General features: G+C 39.8%; 1 long non-coding RNA gene across 1 annotated transcript; it reads right to left on the bottom strand.

The window, feature by feature from the left end:
- Positions 1 to 1,468: 1,468 nt before the first annotated feature.
- Positions 1,469 to 21,620, bottom strand: LOC311253858. Its single transcript, XR_014621979.1, has 4 exons — positions 21,532 to 21,620; positions 19,941 to 20,049; positions 17,853 to 18,015; positions 1,469 to 3,685 (listed from the first exon to the last, which is right to left on the bottom strand). It is a non-coding gene; the product is annotated as an uncharacterized lncRNA (long non-coding RNA).
- Between the last annotated feature and the right edge of the window lie 2,650 nt (positions 21,621 to 24,270).

A 24,270-nucleotide genomic window follows, 5' to 3' on the forward strand; every position in this document is an offset into this window, starting at 1 on the left:
CTTATACACTTATTTACAATATCAATAATTTCCTTACTTTTCAGTTCCCAATATGACTGAATTTGGATTTCTCTCCACACATTTTTCCTCAACACATTTCTTCTCGGATTTATTTCTTTGGCCAGATTAGGACCCATCCATTAACAAAAAAACTGTTAAATTTGTCAACCACTTCATTCCTATCAGTAATTGTTATGCCATTGTCCGTAAACAATTCAGGGTAATCTGGTTTGGTTTGTCTTTTTCTAATTATATTATTTAAGGGAATAGTTGTCCAGTCCATCAGCAGGGCAGAGGAGAGCCATTAGCATTGGGCTAAGACAAGCGACAAAAGTAGCTAATTTGGCTAACGTTACATATTTCATGAAAATAACAAATCCCCGAAGCAAAACAACTAATTACCTGTCCAACAGAAAGACAGCAACCTCTGCATCACTTCTGGAAGTGCTACTTTTGGCTGCATTTTCTCTGCCATTGTTCTCTCTTGGTAACTCTGCTGCTTCTTCTTCTGCTGCTGTTTTATGGCTGTTGGCAAACAACTTTAGGTGTGCATTACCGCCACCTTCTGAACTGGAGTGTGGATCTCCTGCTAACTCCATAGCTGTGTCCAAATTCAGGGGCCGCATCCTTCGAAGGCCGGGTCCTTCGGAGAGTCCTTTGACGGTTGCGTCAACCATAGTTAAATTGGACGGTCCAGCCTTCGGCGTATTTCCTGGTTTGCGTCACCAGATGTTCCCGCCCTTACGGTTATGTCATGATTGATGCCGCCCAGGCCCGCGAAAGAGTTTTGACTGAATGGATTTTATGGTTTTCTGAACGTCTAACATTTTGAAAGCGAAGGCTTTTATAGCTTTACTTCCAACGGCATAATGCTAATTTATGCCGTATGCTAATGCATTACCAGGGTCACGTATTTTAACTGAAAGTCCGCTGAAGTTTAACATATCTGGCAATGGATGATCAAATGAGTAAAAACCGAGTATAAACCCAGAACTTACATTTAAATGTCAAGTCCGCGCCACTTGATGTCGCCATTGTTCAGTTTTCCCTCTTCTTTTTCGTGACTGAGCAGCGGCGCACAAAGGATCTTGGGATATGGGAGGCCGCGAAGGATAGTAGCGGTCCGTCCTCCAAAAAGCGGGAGAAGCAGGCTGCATTTGTGGGCTGCATTTGGAGGAGCCTTCGAATTTGGACATCCTTCGCGCAGCGTTGTGATTGGCCTTCAAATCCGCACTTTGAAGGATGCTGCCCCTGAATTTGGACACAGCTCATGTGGACTGTGTTGAATATATCCGGCAACGGTTCTTTAAACTCTGACTGAGAGGGAGGGATTGGTCAGAGATTTTACAGGCCTGCAGCTGCCACAGAGGTATGATTTATTTTGTTTATTTTTCTGAACACATTATGTATGGACTACTCTCAGGATGGAAAGGCCATTTCACCCAGTATAACAAAAAGTGTTTCTGAACAGGATTACCAACTATACCTTTAATATATTCCATATACTTTTTACATTGTTTTTATTATTCTCTAATATTTTATTATAATAACCCTTCTTACATACTCTCATAATATTAGTTAATGCCTTTTTGTATTTCTTATATTTAATCTCCGCCTCTTTTGTTCTATATTTTATGAAGTGCCTATACAGAGTATTCTTTTTCTTACAGGCATTTTGCAGTCCCTTAGTCATCCAGGGGTTTTCAGAATACTTATTCTTGTTACATTGTTTGCATATATATATACATATGACAGCTTTTGTCATACTCATTTTTGAATGTCTAAAAATAATTATCAGTGTCTTCACAAACTTTCCAATCATAATTAATTAAATCATTCCTAAATGCAGCTATAGTTTCCTCAGATCTTACTCTCCTGTATTTAACTTCATTACACCCCCAGTTCCTATTGTAGTTACATTCATGAATCGCAAAGACAGGCAGGTGATCACTAATGTCATTAAATAATAATGCACTAACAGTACTACTCTCCATATTGTTTGTAAAAATATTGTCAATCAGAGTGACAGTGAGATGTTATTCTGGTTGGTTTTGTAATCGTTGGAAATAAACTCATACTATACATTGCTTCCACAAATGCATCCGTCATTTTATGGTTGTTGGGATTCAACAAGGCTATGTTAAAATCCCCACAGACATAATTGACTTTTTTGCTTTTCTTTAGCGAATACCCTTTCCATATTTTCTATAAAGATTTCAATGTTTGAACCAGGTTTCCTATACACACAACTGACAATGACATTTTTCTTTTTTTCCAATACATATTTCAATAGTAACACACTCCATTACATCATCCATGATTACTGACATATTGTCCACAACCTTGTGAGGCCTTTGTCAACAAATAGAGCCACGTCTCCTCCAGTTTTGCTCCCTCTATTAATGCAATTAAGTTCCTATCCCTGCAAAACAAAATCTGTACCTCTCTCTTCGTCAAGCCATGTTTCTAAGATGGCTATAATGTTAAAAGGCTTTTTGAACTGCATTAGATATTCTTTTATACTTTGGAAGTTTGCATATAAATTCTACTGTTAAAATGAATAATATTTATCCCATGTTCAACAGTAATATTGTTAAACTGTTTTCTGTATAACAACAGCAACTGGTGTTTGTTTTTAAAAAGATTATGTTCCGGATCTATAACCTGTTCATATTCTATTAAGTTTTGTTCCAAGTTATCACATTGCCTCAATGGGCTTTACAGTCTGTAAAGTGAACGACATCCTCTGTCCTTAGACCCTCGATTCGAGTGAGGAAAAACTTGCCATCTTGATGGGGAAAAAAAAAAAAAAAAAGACCCTTTTAACCAGAAAAAAAAGACGACGGAAGAAACCTCAGGGAGAGCCACAGAGGAGGGATCTCTCTTCCAGGACGGACAGTCATGCAATAGATGTCGCATGTACAGAAAGAACAGCAATCACAGTTTACAGGTTGCATTGACAGAAAATCTGATAAAAATTATATATGTAAAGTATGTGGATCCAGGAGACGACTGAGCAGGACAAGGCATCGTCAGGGGGTGCCCGAGCCACACGACCTCCTGTCCACCGTGGTGACCTGGAAGAGGGCAGGCCACACAGGATAATTAGTAGTAGAGAGAGAGATCAGAATGAGGAGGCCTCAAAATTTACAGGAATACAGTTATAAGGAGATAGCGAAACAAGGAGAGGAACGATCCAACGGAGCCCGGGTGTGACAATCCAGATCTGACAGTATGTGGGGCTGTAGGAGCCAGGAGAGGTAGATGGTCTCTGGGGCCTGAGTTCATCAGAAGGGAGCCTGAATGAAAAGAGAGTAGGAGGAGAAAGAGGGGGAGAAAGTGACACAGCTTGCACCTTGTGGGAACAGAAAGAAAAACAAGGTTATAGAAATGCAATGTTAATCAGAATAAGCAGATTATTACTCGTCGGCAGGACAATGTGGCGTCTAATACTATAGCTTACTCACTGAGACTGAGTTGACCCACCGAAGAAGCTAGCAGTCGATGTCAAGGACTAATTAAAGGCCAAGTCAGAAAAAGTGAGTTTTGAGTTTAGATTTAAAGGCGTCAATAGAGCCAGATTGTCTAATATCAGCTGGGAGTTTATTCCAGAGGAAGGGGGCCTGATAGGAGAAAGCCCTGCAGCCAGCTGACTTCTTCTTAACCCTGGGAACCATCAGGAGCCCTGAATTTTGAGAGCGTAGTGCACGAGTTGGAGAATACAGTATAATAAGATCTGACATGTACGACGGGGCAAGGCTGTGTACAGTTTTGTATGTCATCAGCAGCACCTTAAAGTCTGATCTCATATGTATTGGGAGCCAGTGCAGTGAGGCTAAGATTGGTGTAATATGATCAAATTTTCTTGTACATGTTAAGACTCTAGCTGCAGCATTTTGAACCATCTGAAGACCTTTAGTGCTCCCATGTTGAAGACCCGAAAATAAGGCATTGCAGTAATCCAGCCTAGACGAAACAAAGGCCGTGGACAGGAAGGACCTAATTTTGGCCATATTGCGCAGGTGGTAAAAAGCGATCTTGGTAATTTCTTTTATGTGCTGATGGAAAGAGAGGCTAGAGTCAAAAGTAACACCTAAATTCTTAACAGTTGAACTTTGATCACGTGACAGTAACTCTCGACAGTTGTGTTATTTCTCAAAGGGGTGTCTCTGTCGAGGGGGAGCAATGACCAGCATCTCAGTTTTATCCGAATTTAGGAGCAGGAAATTTTCTGACATCCAGCTCTTCACGGCACACAGGCAGGTCTCCAATTTGGCGATTTGAGATTTATCATCAGCTTTGATGGGCACATACAGCTGAGTGTCGTCCACATAGTTCCACATAGTGGAAATGTATTCCCTAACTCTGTATTCCCAAACTCCGAGTATGGAACACCATACTTCACATCAGTAAATATCGATGTAGTACTTTTATATATACAATATAACAATATGCCGTGACCTGTGGTGTCAAATGCAGCACTGAGATCTAGTAACAGAAGCACTGAGGTAGAGTCTAAATCTAAATTAAGTAAGTAAGATGTCCTTTACCACTTTAGTAAGGGCAGTTTCGGTGGAGTGACAGGCTCTGAAAGCTGATTGAAAAGGTTCCAGGAGATTGTTATTAGTTAGGTAGCCTGAAAGTTGCTGGGACACAACTCTTTCTAAGATTTTGGAGAAGAAGGGAAGGTTGGATACTGGCCTATAATTATTTAGAGATCCTGGGTCAAGGTGGGGTTTCTTAAGTAGAGGCTTAACCACAGCAGACTTAAAACTAGCAGGGACAACACCTGTCATGAGCGATAAGTTAACAATATTTAACATTGTAGGTCCCAGTGCTGGCCATAGATCCTTAAACAGTTTTGCCAGAAGGGTGTCCAGGATGCAGGTAGTTGGCTTTGAGGATGAGACAATTTTAGACAATATCTCAGGGGAGATATCTTCAAAATTGTTTAGAGCCGGGGCTAACTGAGAATCGGCAGAAGGCTGTTTTATAATCAACTTTGACGAGGAAGCCAGAGATGATGAATTAATTTTGGCTCTAATATCATCAATTTTATTGCAAAAGAAATCTAAGAAATCATTTGCATTAAAGGATGTACAGCTCACAGACTGTGGTTTTTTGATTAAGTTTAGCCACAGTGTCAAAGAGAAATCTAGGATTGTGTTTATTATTGTTTATTAGGCCAGATAAATATGCTGTTCTAGTGGCATTAAGAGCACGCTTGTAATTAAGTACACTATGACAGCATGCAAGATGAAAAACGACTAATTTAGATTTTCGCCATGCACGTTCCATTTTCCTGCAGGCCTGTTTGAGATCTCGGGTTTCATTAGTAAACCAGGGAGAAGATTTCTTTGGTCGTCTTGTCTTGGTAGAGACCGGTGCCACAGAATCGAGGAGAGAAACGATTACCGAGTTAACTTAATTGGTGAATTTTTCCACAGGCTTTGTCGCAATCGCAAAAGGGGCCAGGACCCCAGCCAATTTATCACAGAGTGTCGCTATGATTGCCGGGCTGATATGACGAGAGGTGGAAACATTTGTGTCATTGATACAGGGACAGGCTAATGACGCTTCAAATGTAATAAGAGAGTGGTCCGACACAGCAGAGGAGACGGAAGCAACATTCAGGGCTGACGCATCTAATCCATGGGAAAGAATCAAATCCAGAGTGTTACCACTGGAATGAGTAGGTTCATGAACGAGCTGAGTAAAGCTAGACATATCGAGCAGACCCAAAAAAGCTTTACTTAGAGCAGTGGTTCTCAACTATTTTCTGTCATGCCCCCCCTAGAGGACAGAAATTTTTTCACACCCCCCCTGAATTGAAATATTATTGAGAACCTGATAATAATTATTCATTTATCTGTATAAACCACTGTATGAGTTGCTGGCACCAGCATTCTGCATACAATCACCTGATTATCAAAATAGATTAAAAACATCTGCATCTCATCTCATCTGTTAACATCTGCAACAACTTCAAACAATTTCCAAGTTTAGTTTATTAACTCAATTTGTAACATTTAAACAAGACTGTGATTCTCAAAACAGAGAAAAAAGCGCAAATGATTCACTGGGATGTGCATTTTTATAGACTTAACACATTAACATTCAAAACTTTAAACTGTAAACATTGGTCACTTGTCAGCTTCATCAGCTTATTCCTTTTCAAAAAGGACTTTTTAATTTTTTTTGTGCAACATTTGCAACAATATTGCTTTTTTTTAAACGTTATTTTACTACGCACTGACAAATCTAAACATGTACACACTTATCATCATATGGATGCAGTTAATGTGGGATCCTGACCCACCAAACATCCTGGAAAATGACAAAGTTACATTTTTCTCTTAATTACATAATCACCATCAGTAAACGGGACGCCGTCTGTCACTCGCAGGGAGGGAGGCTGTTTTATGGAGGAAAGATCACTGAAGTCTCGGTCAGTAGGGCTGACTTAGCAGTGATGTTTTTCACCGCGACAAACACTTGCCGAGTTAAAGTTTTTTGCCGGGGACAGACGCCGTTTTTCGGGCAGAAATGTGACGAAGAGTCGGTTGGACCGACAGGCTGACAGACACTTTTCCACATATAATTGCTGTATTTTTTTCCTCATAAGTTGCCAAAGACACGACCAGTTACCACGTTACTGTTGTTTGGTCCTGTAACATTGCTTTGTGGGACATTTCTCTATATTTTATTGAGTGTCGGACCTGTTTAGTTATCACACAGTGAACACCATCAGATCGACAACCCCCCGCTCCCCACCGTCGGCTTATCTGCTCACACTGGTTCGGTTCGCCAATACTGTGCCTCTGATACCTCCGTAGGAGCATCAGAGGCAGAGGGAAATTTCACCCCTCGCCGCATCTGAAACTTTCACACAGAGGCAGATGGGGAGAATTGGCGCAGGATCCCCGCATGCAAACAGCAGTGTGAATGAGGCTACTAATAATGACAGTGGAAAATGAAAATGAAATGAAAGTCCTGACCTGCCTCTCACGCCCCCCCGACACCTCACCGCGCCCCCCACCATTTGAGAAGTACTGACTAGGAGAGTCAGAAGGCTTATTTAAGTGGATATTGAAATCCCCAATAATTAGGATCTTATCTGAACTAGTTACAAGATCTGCAATAAATTCACCGAATTCTTCTAGGAACTGGGAATAAGGCCCTGGAGGTCTGTAGATTACCACCAGGGGAAAGCCTGTTACTACTTGATGGAGATGGTTTTAACACCAGGGCCTCAAAAGAAGTAAATTTAATTTCCTGGTTGGAGCTTAAACTGAAAATAGATAGATGTAGATTAGAGCAACGCCTCCTCCCTGTTTAGAGGCCCGAGCAACATGGGCATAGTTATAATCAGGAGGGGAGGCTTCATTTAATGGCAGAAAAGTATTAGATTTCAGCCATGTTTCACATAAGCCAATCATGTCCAGCTTATGATCAGTAATCAAATCATTAATCAGTAAGGCTTTGGTTGACAGTGATCTAATATTAATAAAGCCAAGGAATTGGAACAAGGTACCTTTTAGTAGTTAGATTTGGCTGCCTATGCAGGTAGGGATGACGGGATGCCGGGATGCCATTGTGATTAGCTTTGGTATTTTATTATGCGAGACTGTGTAAGGTGCTTGCTAAGACATTTCCCCACTGTCAGAGGTGGAGATCAAGATTAAATTATTGTGGTTTATAGGGGTGTCAACATCTACACGTGTAAACGGGTACGCGGATAATAAATCATAACCGTTTAGAAAAGTTTACGCGTCATTTTTCCTCCTCGTTTATTTCTCACCAATATATAGGCCTATAGTATTTTTAGGGGTGATAATGTTGCCTAAAAGCTTCAGATAAAAACATTAACTAACTATACAATTAAATGTTCCCACTAGTGCAGTTATCCGCATACACAATAGATGCATAGGGCACAATGTTCTGTGATATATAAAAAAAACCCGCGGCCACAGCTATTTGTGTTTTTCAGACCAGCGAGACCACTTAAAGGCAAGACAGCTGCTGTGTAGAATAGGCTGCGGAGGACTTGAGAAGAGCGCGGCGCTCATCTTCTCCATGCGCAAATGTCGTCCTGCTGAAAACAAAAACTGTTAGTTTTTTTCGATTGCCAAGATGCATTGGTCGAAACTGAAGCGACATGTTCAAAACTCTTAACACAGTCTGCAAAACAGAAATGCATGTGGGCTTAACTGTCTCACTGCGTTTGGCCTCATTAGAAAGCATATGTTGGAGCCTATTGATTCTTTGTATTAATTATTTGGAAAATGGTATATGGTAATGGTATAAAATAATGCTAATGATAAGGATGACTATTCAGGATATATATTGTACATGAACTATTATTTATGATCGTTTTGCTGCTCAGGTCCCTCCTCCTAGTCAGGCCATCCTCCTCCTGTGATTAGGGAGAGAGGACAGCTGGTTTGTGCTTTTGTCTGTTTTTTGTGTTGAAGGAGTGAGGAGTGAAACAGTTTATCAACCACTAAATTACGTTTTTTATTTGCTCATTGTCTGAAGTCAACCCGGAGAATATTTCTGTTTATGTAAATAAATTCAAAACTTTTTGTTGAAACTGGAAACATCTCCGCGAGTGCTTATTATTAAGTGAGTCGTGGACCTCCTCCTCAGAAACTAGGTTTTTTTTTACCTTTTTTGAATGCAAGGAAGGAAAGTGGAAAGTCGGCGGATCACTCGCCGACAGATGAAGAAAGCAGCCGGCGGGCCGTGACTAAAATCAGCTGATCGACTCTATGAACGAATGCGCCGTTGCGCTACAAAGAAACAATCGAACACTATGGAAGGCAAAGTTGTGGATTGTGGATGTGGATTGCAATAAAACGGGGACGTTGGAATGATGTTTAAGAATGAACTTAACGGAAATTAAAGGAATTTGTGTGGTTATTTGTGATGATGTCTGACACACCTGAGACCGCAACTGAGTCTGAGGACATGTTGAAATCGCGCATTGCTTCGCGCAGAGGCAGATTGGGAGCATGCACGAGGAGGACAAATGAAATAAAGGCTTTGATGACTGACGTTGGAAATGTTGATAAAGTCAATGACACATTTGAAGCGTTTAAAGGAGCTGTGGATGAATTTAAAAATGCTCACAAATCTGTGCAAGAGCTCTTATCAGAGGAGGAAAAGGAAAATGATTATTATGACTGGTATGAACCCAGAATAACTAACCTGAATTACTTCATGAAAGATGTTGAAACATGGAAAAGAGAAATTGCAAATCTCTCTGTTACCTGCAAGAGAGATTTCTGTGTTTGATGGTAACCCATTGGCATATCAGTCTTTTATCCATGCATTTGAACACTTGGATTGAAGACAAGACTAAAAATAATCAGGACAGACTCTACTATCTTGAGCAGTTTATCTCTGGTTTACCAAGAGACTTGCACATGGATGGGAGCAGGGGCTATAGTGAAGCAAGACACCTCTTAAAAGAGCACTTTGGGAATGAAATGAAAGTTTCTGGAGCTTACCTGGAAAAAGCCTTGAACTGGACAGCGATTAAAGCCGAGGATGGGAAAACGCTGCATGCATATGCAATGTATTTGAGAGCATGTTGTAATGTAATGCAAGATTTACAGTATTTAGAGGAACTCGAGATCCCATCAAACCTAAGGCGAATAGCATCCAAACTACCCTACAAACTCCGGGAAAGGTGGCGAACCACAGCCTATGAGACACAACAGAGAACTGGCAGGAGAATCAGATTTCAGCACCTTGTGGATTTTGTGGAAAAACATTCTAAGATGCTTTTGGATCCGTTGTTCGGGGACATTCAAGACCAAATGACAACAAAAAAGTCTATCCCAAGAAGTAAAAATGAACCAAAATTAATAAGAGGCAAAAACAGCAGCTTCGCTACTTCAGTAGCAGTGAATACAGAGAAAGCAGGATGCGCTGTAAAACGCACTCTGATCGACCGCCCACAATTCAAAACACAGTCACATGACAACAAGGTTGAATTCTTAAGAAGCCATGGATACTGCTTTGGTTGCCTACTAAAAGGTCATCTAAGCAAAAAAGAAGATTAATGTGTCAAGTTTGTCAAATGAAACATCCTACTGTACTTCATATTCAAAGTGCAAAAGGCCCAAAACAGGAAAATCAACCAAAAGCCACTGCTGAGACAGAAGATAACCCCATAAGCAGTGCTCGTTTCAGCAGGTGATGGAACTGGGGCCGGGAGAGACTGTGCACTTGCGATTGTTCCAGTCAGAGTTAAGGTGGCAAAAGGGAGCAGGTATATTCAGACCTATGCCTTCCTCGATCCAGGCAGCACAGCAACATTTTGCACAGAAAATCTAATGAACCTGTTGAATGCGAAAGGACGCAAAACAGAGATACTTTTGCGAACAATGGGACAGGAAAACCCTGCAGGGACCTATGAGGTCAGAGGACTGGAGGTGGGAGACTTGGAGGGCTGCACATATCTGGACCTGCCGAAAGTTTACACGCAGAACAAAATCCCTGTCTCAAAGGAAAACATAATCACAGAAGCTGATTTGGAGAGGTGGCCTTATCTCAGTTAAAGGAAATTGAGGCAGACATTGAACTCCTCATTGGGACTGATGTTCCTCGAGCAATGGAGCCATGGAAAATAATAAACAGTCATGATAATGGACCATATGCAGTCCAAACCTTACTGGGATGGGTGGTAACTGGACCACTCAGTGTTAATAGTCCTGCAGAACGTGCTGGGCCCATTGCAGTGTCAAGTAACAAAATCTCTGTTGTTGAGTTGAAGGATCTACTCATCAGACAATATAACCACGATTTCTCTGAGAACATGTATGAGGAGAAAATTGAGATGTCAGTTGAGGATAAACGTTTTATGGAGATTGCTTCCAGCTCAGCATTCCTTAAAGATGGCCACTGTCATTTACCACTGCCTTTCCGGGATAAAGACAAGGTCATGCCTGATAACTATGATACGGTAAAGGAACGCACACTGCACCTTATGAAAAAATGTAAGAAGGATAAGACGTATGCCGAGGAATACACCTCCTTCATGGAGGACATTCTCAAAAAGGGTTATGCAGAGAAGGTTCCACCTCAGCAGCTTCGCAGAGGGGATGGACGGGTCTGGTATATCCCACATCATGGCGTCTACCACAAGCGAAAACTCAAACTGAGGGTGGTGTTTGACTGTACATCCTCATTTCAAGGAACGTCTCTAAATAAGGAGCTCCTCCAAGGTCCAGACTTAACAAACACCCTCATCGGAGTGCTATTAAGGTTTCGCCAAGAACAAATTGCAGTTATGGCAGACATTGAGGCAATGCTTTATCAAGTACATGTTGATGAAAAGGACAGAGACTTTCTGAGGTTTTTGTGGTGGCCAGAGGGTGATATCAGCAAACCCCTTGATGTTTACAGGATGAAAGTTCACCTCTTTGGCGCTGTACCATCCCCGAGCATTGCTAATTTTTCCCTGCGTCAAACTGCTGATGACAACCAGAAGCATTACTCTGATGAAGTTATGAAAACCATCAAAACTAACTTTTATGTGGACGATTGCCTCTGATCTGTGGCAACAGCAGACCGAGCTATAAAGCTCGTCAAAGATCTCACTAAAGCCTGCGATCAGGGAGGTTTCACATTGACAAAATGGGTCAGCAATAACTGTGAGGTGTTAGCAAGCATTCCTGACCATCACAGAGCAAAGGCAGTCAAGGAACTGGACCTGGATAAAGAAAAGCTGAAAGAACAAATCACAGTCGAGCCTGCACTTGGAATCCACTGGAACACCCACAGTGACACCTTCAGCTTTAAAGTAACTGTCAACAGCCGGCCTGCAACCAGAAGAGGTATACTCTCCACAGTAAGTTCAGTTTATGACCCATTAGGTTTTCTCTCTCCTTTCATCCTGAAAGCCAAACAACTACTGCAAGAGCTCTGCAAATCCAGGTATGGATGGGATCAAGTTATTCCACAGGAATCTGCAATGCCCTGGCAGAGATGGATCGGGGAATTAATTCAGTTACGTGGGTTTCAAGTAGCAAGATGCATAAAGCCTGAGAACTACGACCCAGTGGCGACCGCTGAGCTGCATCACTTCTGCGATGCAAGCGAGTCAGGTTATGGTACAGTAAGCTACCTTAGACTAACAAATCACCAAGGCAAAATCCATATCTCCTTCATATTTGGAAAAGCCAGAGTCTCACCTCTCAAGCAGATCACCATACCCAGGCTTGAACTCACTGCAGCAACATTGGCTGTAAAAGTGGATCGGATGCTGAGGAAGGAGCTGCATTTACCACTCACAGATTCAACTTTCTGGACAGATAGTACACCTGTATTGAAGTATATTCACAATCAAACAAAGAGATTTGTATCCAACAGAGTTGAAGTATATTCACAATCAAACAAAGAGATTTGTATCCAACAGAGTTGCAATGATCCATGATCTCTCTCACACAAGCCAGTGGAGATACATAAATTCAAGAGACAATCCAGCTGACGACGCATCACGAGGATTGCACGTGGAATCTTTCTTAAGATCAAGATGGCTGAGAGGTCCTGAATACCTGGTCAGAGAAAAAAAGACATGGCCAAAGATCACACAAGGTCTAGGAGAGATATCAGCAAATGACCCTGAGGTGAAAAAGGAGGTCACAGTTAACAGTGTGGAAAAGGAGAAGACAGTTAACAGTGTGAGGATTGAAAACCAACATCCGATATGCACATTAATCAAGTATCACTCATCATGGAACCGACTTCAGAGGTCTGTAGCCTGGATATTGAAGGTGAAAAAACTACTTAAACTGCTAAGTCAGCTAAGAAGGAGTCAGACACACGTATCTTCAGAGAGGAACAAAAAACTGAAAGATGAGCACGGAACGCAAAACCTATCAGTGAAGGATATGCAAGAGGCAGAGAGGGCTATCATTCGTTTTGAGGAAAGACGCTACTTCAGCCATGAATTTACTTACCTGGAACATGGCAAACCCGTCCTTTCAAGAAGCACCATCCGCAAACTGGATCCAATTCTTGATAATGGCATCTTGAGAGTAGGAGGTAGAATAAACAAAAGTGCAATGCCAGTGCACCAGAAAAATCCAATTATTCTCCCTAAAGGTTCTCACATATCTAGCCTCATCCTACAACATATCCATCATCAAGTTGGGCACTCAGGAAGAAGCCATATGCTTTCCAGGCTAGGTCAAAGGTTTTGGCTCCCTCATGCAAACTCCTTAGCCAGGAAAATCATCAGAAACTGTGTATTTTGCAGACGCATGCAGGCAAGACCTGGAGAACAGAAAATGGCAGATCTTCCTGAGGATCGTTTGTATCCAGACCTTCCTCCTTTTAGTCACGTTGGCATTGACTACTTTGGTCCCATTGAAGTGAAGAGGGGCCGCGCTCAGGTGAAACGGTGGGGGGTCATCTTCACCTGCCTGGTGAGTCGAGCTATCCACCTGGAGATGGCAAACTTCCTAACCACAGACTCACGCATAAATGCTATACGCAGATTCATCTGCAGGAGAGGAGCAGTTGTAAGTATCAGGACGGACTGTGGGACAAACTTTGTCGGGGCCCAAAGGGAACTACAAGAAGCTTTGAAAGAGCTGAATCATCAGAAGATTCAAAACACCCTTTTAACAGAGGGAGTAAAATGGACTTTTAACCCTCCTTTGGGAGCCCACCACGGCGGAGTCTGGGAAAGACTGATCAGACTAGTCAAAAAGATCCTCACATCTGTTCTAAAACAACAAACGCTGGACGATGAAACTCTATCAACAGCACTGTGTGAGGTAGAAGCCATCCTGAATGACCGACCGATAACTACAGTGTCAAGTGAACCCAATGATTTGGAACCACTAACCCCAAACCATTTGCTCCAACTGAAAGCGAAAACAACTATGCCACCAGGAGTCTTTGAAAAAAAAGATCATTATTCAAGGAAGAGGTGGAGACAAGCACAGTACCTTGCAGATCTCTTCTGGAGGCGGTGGACAAAAGAGTATCTTCCGCTCATGCAAGAAAGAAGCAAGTGGAAGAGCATAAAAAGGAACTTGAGTCCTGGAGATCTGGTCATCATTGTTGATAACACAGCACCAAGGAACTCATGGATTATGGGCCGTGTTGTAAAGACATTTCCAGATGCCAAGGGCTTTGTGAGAAGTGTTTTGGTTAAAACCAAAAGCAGTGCGATTCAACGGCCAATAGATAAGCTCTGTCTTCTAATGGAGGCAGCAGGATAAATGGAGAGAGGCCGTGATTTTCCAGCCTTCACTATGGACTGTTTCAGATATTCTGACACGATTATGAACTTTGAGAAGACAGATAGTCATCATCAAGTAACTGAATGGACTTTGAATTTAAAGAGCATAATTAATTTCCCTTGTGTAATTGTTCTATTTTGGCTCCTTTTGAATCTTATTTATGTAATTGTTTTGCTAAAGCCAACAATTAGGGGCCGGGATGTTGGAGCCTATTGATTCTTTGTATTAATTATTTGGAAAATGGTATATGGTAATGGTATAAAATAATGCTAATGATAAGGATGACTCAGGATATATATATTATATTTGACCTTTTTTGAATGCAAGAGTAGCCATAACAGCATATACAAAAGGAGTGGCTTCTGATTCTTTTTCCTGTGCAAGTATGGATCAAAGAGCAGCGGGCGAAGTTGGTAGAGAGAGAAGAGCAGCCAGGAGAGGAAGGAGTTTAGTTTTATCTCTTACTTTATTTTTTATTCTACCCCTGGAATTTTGAGATTCTGCATTATTCTGTTTACGTAATCTTTATTTTTTGTATGGTCCTGAAGTACTTATGCAAAAGCACAAATGTTCTTGAATAAATCTCTGCATTCCTGATTCAGTGTTGTTGCAATATATTACAGCATATACTATAATTTAGAACCATTAAAGTGCAAAAGATCCTATATAAAATACTGATTTACCTGACAAAAATCATTCAAACTTGAAATATAAGATGTATTTGACGTAATGTTCTTTGTTGTTAGTATTTTGTCGTTCCGTTTGTTAAGAGTGATTGTGTATGTTTCCAAAGTGAGACAATGTGCTAATGAGCTTCTCTTGAGACAAGTATGAAGTGTTTTGTTGGTGAGACACACTTTTGGGCATGAGATTAACTGTTGAGCTGAGCTGCAAATGGAAATGCAGACTGTGTTAAGAGTTTTGAACATGTCGCTTCAGTTTCAACCAATGCTTCTTAGCAATCGAAAAAAACTGTAATGGCTTGTTATTTTAGCCTTTATTGTTACGTGTTGTTGTATACATTATATTGTTGGTTGGTGTTCTGTGTCGGCTTTTTACGACCTGATCACATATCCTCGCGTCTAAAGAGGAGGAAAAAAACATCCCCCCCCCCCCCGACAGTTTTAGTGAATAATTGTGAGATTCCCCCTCTACTTTTTTAGCTTTGTGGATATAAAGGTGAAGTTTTTTCCTCTCACTTCAGCATACTTTGGCTTCTTTTTTAGTTTCTTTCTATCGCCAATTCCAGATTACTTTTACTATGAGACGTATTAAAATTCAGAGGCAGCTTCCGTTGTGAGAGAGGGATGCAGTTTGAACTATAAGTTTAAAAACAAATTGTACAACTGTGAGAAATAGTTAAAACAATGATTAAAGAAGAAGGTTAAACCTTTTTCAGCTTTCACTCACGTTTTCTTTTCTGTCAAAATGATAGATTTTATTTTCAACTCATTTTACTTTTTGTCATAAGTAGGCCTAAGCCTTAAAATGTTAAATGAAGCTCTGTGATTTATCTGTTATGTTGGCTTTAATTTAGTACCTATTTGAAATAGGTCTACAAGAATCAAATCAAATCAAATTTTATTTGTATAGCCCAAATTCACAAATCACAGTTTGCCTCAGAGGGCTTTACAATCTGTACAGAGACGACACCCTCTGTCCTTCGACCCTCGATTCGAGTGAGGAAAAACTTGCCCCAAAAAAGCCCTTTTAACAGGGTTAAGAATAACAGAATAACGTTGAATAAACGTTTTTGTCTGATAACTACTGGAATGGCTTTGATTTAATGGGATTAGGAGGCGGTTGAATGGAGGCAACTGCGATAGAAAGAGATCATAAATCTCAGACGTGTAACCGGGTACACGTCGGTTAGAAGCCCCGTGTACACGTGTAGAAAAAATTGTAAATGTTGACACCCCTAGTGGTTTACATATTTGGAGCATGATTCAGTGAGAGAGTGGCGAGGGAAGGTGACAGTCTCAATGTTGCAAACTAGGGTATCAGTCTGGTACTCTGCACTATGTCCCTGACTAACCATGTTAACTAGACTCCACACCAGCATTGACTGTATCGCTAGCAGGCTCTCTAGTCACCTGTGACCTGCCGAATGCTACATCCCTGATGTCAAACCTGCATCAAACACCTGTCTATATTGCTAGACAAAGCAGCAGCGCCGACTTCAGTAGGATGAAGGCCATCTGCTCTCAGACCACACAGACCACACAACCAGTGGCTTGCTCCTGTGCCTTCCACGCCGCGACCGAGCAGGGACAAATTCCACAGCAGCTGCCGACCTGCTATCAGGCCTGGGGCTAACACTATCTGCAGTGCCCGTGTTTCTAACTGAGAGAAGCTGTTCTAGCTCACGGACACGTCTCTCTAATAGAGACACCCTATCTGCAACTGCAGAACAGTCAGCACAAGCCATCGTAACACTTGTTTGTCGAGGCTGTGTCGACTGCGGTGAAAGGCAAAAAGCAGTGAGCTAGGCTAAGCTGAGGAAGCTAACCGGGCAGTAACAGACTACCCAGTAACAGAAAAGCGGTTCGACAAAGTACGTACAAGTTATAAAGTCTAACGTTAGCTGCAGTACAAAACCAGTTTGACTATGAAATACTCAGAAATCGAAGAAAAACAGCCAAGAGTATGTGTCACAGGCAGCGTAAATATACTACTCTTACTCAGGAATTTCTCAGATTAGAGGTTGGGAAGAGCTAAGAGTGAAATGTAAACAGGAAGAAGACCTGGAGTGTAATTTTGAAGAAGGGGATCATTGTGTACTAGTAGTCAGTGTTTTTCTTTTAACTCTAGACATAAAATTACACAATACAATCTTATTCATAGAACATATTATACCCCTGACAGACTACATAAAATGTCTATAGTCAAAGTGCTTAATGATATTACAGGACTAACCATCCCCGCAGAGCTAAGAGTAATTCTCCTGGGTGACACATCTATGTTGAAAGTCAATAAAAACCAACTCAAATTTATTAGAATTGCCCTTATTACAGCCAACAAATGTATAGCTATGCATTGGAAAGATGTATTAGCATCATGCATACCAGGTGAAAAGACTATGTATAATTTGAAGGGTAAACCTGGAGAGTTCCAAAAGATCTGGGGTGGTTTTCTACCATATGTGGACACGGAGTTCACAATACAGTAATCCTCTTATATTTAAACAATGTCATGTGATTGTTAAACATGCTTATTCATCATTTGGTGCTGTTTCTAGCTTTATTTTTATTTGTCTTAATTTTTTTTTCTACCTCTCCCTGCCATTTAATCCCTCTCTGCAACAGTTGTGTTTTAGGCTATATATGTTTGTTTGTTTGTTTCTTTCTTTCTTTTATGATATACTGAAGGCTTGTATTTATTCTTACTAATCTGACTTGGTACACACTCTGTAGGAATGTATGGTCGGACCTGTGGGGATGGGCTGATCTGGTACCTATTTGTCATATTGTTGTACATTGCCCTTTCATTCAGCTCTAGGGTTGTTAAAAAATCTAATAAAGATATTGTTGAAGAAAAAATTTAACAATGTATATAACTATAAAGCAGTATAGTAACTGAAACTCTTACCACCATGTTTTCCCTCTCCACTTGAATGCAAACAAAAATGTAGAGCATGAGGGGTGGTAAGAGCTTCTTCTCCTCTGGGCTTCGTCATCATCAATCAAATCTCCCCTGTATTCAACCACAAAGTATCCTTTGCAGAATGAAACTCGGGTGAATGAACCACGTCCTGTAAGAAAAAAATTAAGGACAAAAAAAACAAATTATGTCCACTACAATTGTTTTTTGATCCGTAGCTAAATGTATTAAAAACACACACTGTAGATAAAGAGCGAGAATAATGTCTAATTTGAATTTATGAAAAAGTGGTAGTGGTGTGCTCATGCCCTGTCTTTATACTGTCACACTAAATAAAATGCTGGGGCTTTTAAAGAAAAGGGTCAACATGAGAAAAAAAGCAATGGAGCAGGAACATGGAGCAGGACAAAAATGCTTGAGTTGGATTTAAATGCCTTTGTTCAAAAAATGGCTACTTATGGAACGATAAAACACTGCCCTGTTTCAACCTAAAAGGCATTCATCAGGGTACAAAATGGTGAACAGAGGGCAAAAATGTTGATAACCTTGGTAAGGGGGGCCACCTAACCCTGACTGAGTGAATACTAGAGGTGGGAATTGTGGAGTCGTCACATCATCTCCATGCCATGTATTTGTTCTTTTCATGCACTAAACCAGCTGAGTCCAATCAGCACAGCTCTTCAGCCAGGAAGGTGAGCTAATTAGTGAATGCACCTGGTTCAGTGACTGAGCAGAACAAATACATGGCATGGAGATGACTTGATGACTCCACAATTTCCAGCTCTGGTGAATACAGGAGGCTGACATCAGGACATCCCAATACAAGTCACGTTTAAGACGACACACCTCCCCCACATGTTCATTCTGTACATCCTACACTTATAAGAAATACCCAAACATTAAATTGCATCCATTATTATATCCATCACAAGAACACATTCCTGTACCTTGCCATGTTTTGAATAAAGGATTTTAAATCCATTTTTATCATTTTTATCTTCCACTTCCTGCTTTTTCCCTTTTCAACATTTAAGTTCACTTCATGGCTGCATGATTGAGATGTGCTGCCAACTGCCAGCTATTAAGGTGACCCTGCTGGTATACGGTTCAGCCACGCAGCTGCTGCTGAGGTGATACATGCAGGCAGTGCATCACCTCAGCAGAGGGAGGAGGACAGGATGAATGGCTGTTACTGTATGACGTCTGTATTCTGTATCCTTTCTAAACATCACTCAATATTACGATTTCAAGAATATGTATTTATTTTACCGACATTTTGACTAATTTCTAGTGATATATTAGTTTATATAGTGGTTTTTCCTGCTGTTAGCTTTACTGTTGCTGCTCTAGAAACAACATAATGTAACATAAAAATGAATAAAAAATGATCATCTGTTTCTGAATCTATTCTTGGAAAAAGAAAATCGTAAGCAAAAGAACTGATGAGGAGTATATGTACTGATAAGAAACTTATCACCACTTGTCCATCTATACATCTAGATAGACAGCCGGATAAACAATAACACATTTAACACTAACAACAATAACATTTATTCTCAGCAACAGGCTGCTCCTCCCTAAGTGCAAAACAAACAGACTCAAAGACTCCTTTGTCCCACGAGCCATCAAACTCTATAACTCTGCACTTGGTGGGAGGGGGAGGAGTAGCAGGAGAGTGGGGGTGGGGAAGGTGCATTCAACATGACCTGAACACCTAGATCTGTAGTGCTGTAAATGTCCAGTAACTACAATAACTGTACAATATCTCTGTGCAATAACAACAATAACTGCAATATCTACTGTGCAATGTACCATTTTTCTTATATTATTATATTTTTGTATTTATATTTTTATACTTGCACTGTACCTGTCCTACACACAACTGTGCTCTTTTTGTGCTTTTACTTCTACTTTTTGTCTATTTGAACTCTGTGTGCTTTTCTTTTCTTTTTACTTTTTTACTGTACTGTCGGTCTTTGTGATGCTGCTGGAACCTCAATTTCCCTGAGGGAACCTTCCCAAGGGATAAATAAAGTACAATCTAATCTAATCTAATCTAATCTAACACCATCTTACCTTTCACTGCATTGATGTACTTCACCTCCAATCTCCATGTTTTGTCAGTCTTTAAAACAACATGGTGACAGGCATCTTTAAGAAGACTGATCCTTGGTGGCATTTCAAACTGCAAAGAAATGAATAAAAAATGAGATAGCTTAGGCATCAGTTCTAGTTCAATTAGATTACAGGGTTTTAAACAATATGTTACCTGAGTAACATATGGACTCTTCCCCTTAGCAAACTGAGAAACAGGAAGTGCAAACATTCAATTTTTACCATCTCTCTCCACCTGCCACTTTTGAAGCATTTAAACTGATGACGAGACTCAAACAACAGAGTATTTGGTCTTCTGTTCTTTTTATTGTGCTATGCCAACTCAATTTCTGTTAAATCCAGCCTAAACTTAGTTGTGAAATATTGAGTTTATTGTGTAATGAAATCAATCAGTACAGTCGAGTCTAGATCAGGGTAAACCTTTTCAGACGCACCTTCCAACAATCACCCAGTAGTCTATCTTAATTAATCCAAAGCAATTTATTGCGATCCCAAACGAACTCCATAAATCAGGATGCACAATTCCAAACGATCAACCAATGGATAATCTACAAATGAAACGAAACTGATAGTAAACTGATGGTATTCGGTGGTTAAAAAACTGTATGATCACCCCGTCCATGTCCAAGGGAAAACACTTCCTGCTTTCCCGTTTAAACACACCTGACAATGAATCATCAAGCCACAGATGATACCATAAGCAAACCATAGGGGGAACAATCATTCCAACTAACCAAGACATAACACTGTTTCATGAAAATATGTAGCCTACAATAATATAATAATTCTAAACATAAAAATAAAACGCATAAATACCAGTATTCAAACAGAAACATTTCATATATGAGCAATATGGCTCCAACAGTAGGTTCCCTAAATCCTTCATTTAACATATTGCTCGTTTATTATTTTCTTCTATGATATAAAGATATATATTCTCTGAATTTGATTTCCACTGGCATGATTTAGGTTACACGTCCACTACGTTTTTAAGTAATATTCCAAGCAAAACCTGGCTTGCTACACTGCTTAATAACTATAACCAACCAACATTAAAATCGTTCGAAATTAACTGCGCCTTGTCTGAAAAGCATGGCTCTAAAAACTCTGCCTGCTTCAACATGGTTGGATTATCGTCGCCCACATAAGCATGACTTCAGGTTAAATTTGGATCGAGTCAAGTGCATTGTGCTGCGAAACCAATCACCCATCCCCCCACACCAGGTGTGATGGACTCGATGAATGTGGCCGCTATACTCCTACCCTGGCACAGATAAAAAAGAAAAATAAATAAAATAACTGACACCCGAACATGCAAATGACCTTAATTTTAACGAGTCAGTCCACCATGGTACCCGAAAACTCTGATAACTGTCTTAATTAGCTGACTGTTAACTCTAGCAAGTGCTAATTAGTGATACACCTGTGTTCGGCTAGCGACCCTTAAACAAGAAAGCCGACAGTTTTAGTAAATAAATAAATGACTACACAACGCATCAAACTGTCATGGCATTACGCTACTGTATATCTCAAGAAAATACTGAATACTTACTGAACACGCCGCTTGTTTACCCTGTTTCATCGACTTCAGCGGTGGCACGGAGCTGTTGCTGTGGCTCGGAGTTGTTACGCTGGCGGTTGTATGACAGCCAACTTCCGGTCAGATTTCACATTAAAAGCATACCGGCGGAAGTCACAATGTAATGGCGATTTAACGAAGGAAAGGTAACGTGCTACTCAGCAAATTAAATGAATAATATTTTTTTATTCAAAGAAACTTCTTCCAGTTGACCCGCATGCCTTTGGGTGAACACTAGTTGAGATTTAATGAGCTTTCTTCAACAGTGGTTTTCTCTTTGCCACTCTACAATAAAGCTTTGACTGATGAAGAACCCAGGCAACAGTTGTTGTATACCGAATTTTCAGCTTTCCCCCATTTCTGAAAATGTTTCTTTTTTTGTATATTTTTTTATATATAAGAGGAAAACATCCAAAGGGGTGAATAATACAAATCCATATACAGTATATATACATATTTATGTGCATAAGCGTGAGTTGAAACAAACAAAAGATCAAAAAACAAAATATAAAGGATTCATTTTACCACATTCACAAAGTACATGCAAGGTACATACAGTATTACCTGATCCTTGATACTATCAATTAACAAGTATACATTAGGACAGACCTGGAATGTTAATGCTCAAGGAGAATTATAGTTGAATCTTAGCTTTATCATCTGTCTTTCTTATTAATTAACCTGATCAGGGCACAAGATGAAGAGTAACAATCCACAAAATTAAGCGTGTTTGGTGACTGAACTGTATCTTGTATTTATCCACTGTACAATAACACAATGCCATATACAGTCCTCTATATTTATTTTCATTTTCTTCTTATCTCTACTTTCTATTTTTAACCAAGAATTTATTGTTTATTTTTAGCTAAGAGTTTATTGTTCATTTTTTTTCTTATTTTTATATGTATATATATATTTATACACCCGTTTGCGAGTAGTTGTTGTTGTTGTTTGCAAACTGCCTTGTGTGCTGCTTCCTTACTTTGTAAGCAGCTGGAAATTCAATTTTCCTGAGGGAGTCATCTCAAAGGGATCAATAAAGTCAAGTCTTTTTTCATCTATATCCTTAATATTTCCTATATATCATTATCATGATCATGACATCTTTTGACTTCCAGGGGAGCTATTTTGCCCTCAATACTGTCTTGAAGGACAGCAAAGTCCTCCTCACTCATGGTGCTGTAAGTTCCTTCAGTTACTGTAGACTTTTATCCAATCACACCTCACCTCACATCAGTGAGGTAAATTTTCTGTGTTTTCGGTTTGAATCCACGCCCTTTGAGTTCAGCCACAAACCTTGGTGAACATTTTTTTCAAGTTCATGTCTTTTATTTTAATTACACATTAATTCCAAGAGATAAATCTTTAAAAAGTGTGTAGTCTTACTCTCAAACTCTTCCATAATTCTTCAGAAAGAGTAAATCCACATTTGGGATTTTTGAGTTGGCCATGAACCGCAAAAACTGAATGATGTGCATTGCACGCTGTTTAGCGTTCTCCAGCATTTTCTTTGTGGGGTTGGCACCCGCAACGTGGCCTTGATAATCTCTGACCAATTTTTCTGAAGAGAAAGAATCCAGAAGCAAAATAATATCATATAGTAGTTAATATCTAACTCTGACATCTACACTACTGACTGTGCAATGGAAATATGATGAAATATGGTATATTTACCATAAGCAGGGGTTTGTGATGGCGAATATGTCTTTAGGCATTTGTCCTTAACAGCCTGGAATAAAGTAAAATGAAAGAGGCATCCAAACTAGCGTGACAGGAAAAAGCCATTTATAATTTAGCAGTAAAATCAGACAAATAGATAGTCAGCTATATTCCTGACGACCCCCCAACAACTCTTCACATCTGCTAAAATAAAAAGGTCAAAAAAGTTCCCATATGTTTGTTGTTTTTGTCAACACCATCATTTTCTCTGTCTGACGGTGGTGAAAGAAAGTCAAATTTACATGATGAGTTATTTGTTGTACCAAAATGTTTAATTAAGTGGATGAGCAAAGTTAAATGTATTTGAGTGGAGAAAATCTTTAGTATTTTGCATGTATTTTTGAATACTTTCAAACTGTTTCTCTAAAACAGCCAAATTATTAATGTAGTTGTTTCTTTAAATGAAATAATGTGTTCTTTTATGTCCAGAACTTTTATTCTTTGTATTAAATGCAAATGATAAGACTTTTGTGACATAAGAGTTTTCAAAGAGCACATGTGACACAGCACAAAAATTGAATAAAAAGGAATATTCAACATTTAACATGTGTGAAGTCAAGGTGAAGACACAAGGGTTAAATCTATAGCAAACCAAACAAATAGGAATGATTAATTTTCTATTGTGTCTAACAGTGTTGACAAAAACTAAGTTATGACAGGAAAAACACATATTTTATGAACAAATGACATAAAACTTTATTTACATTACTTAATTGTTGAGAAATTGTTCTATAAACATGAGTTTAGATTTCTTAATTCTTTTGTTTTTTTCAAAGTTCAAACCAGTTTTATCCAAATTCTCAAGAATTTAATTCAAAAAGTGACAAAATAACAGAACACTAATGTCGTCATTACTTTATTGGAGGAAAGGTCAAGCGTGAAGTTGAAGTGTTGTTGAAGAAGTGTAGAAATATTTACCTGGTCTGTCTGGTTTCAAATGTGGTCAAAGTTTTGGCAAGGGTTCACTATCAATTATGTATTATGTCACCCATG

The sequence above is a fragment of the Pagrus pagrus genome (genome assembly GCF_965226575.1).
Source record: "Pagrus pagrus genome assembly, contig: HAP1_SCAFFOLD_55, whole genome shotgun sequence".
NCBI classification, from domain to species: domain Eukaryota; kingdom Metazoa; phylum Chordata; class Actinopteri; order Spariformes; family Sparidae; genus Pagrus; species Pagrus pagrus.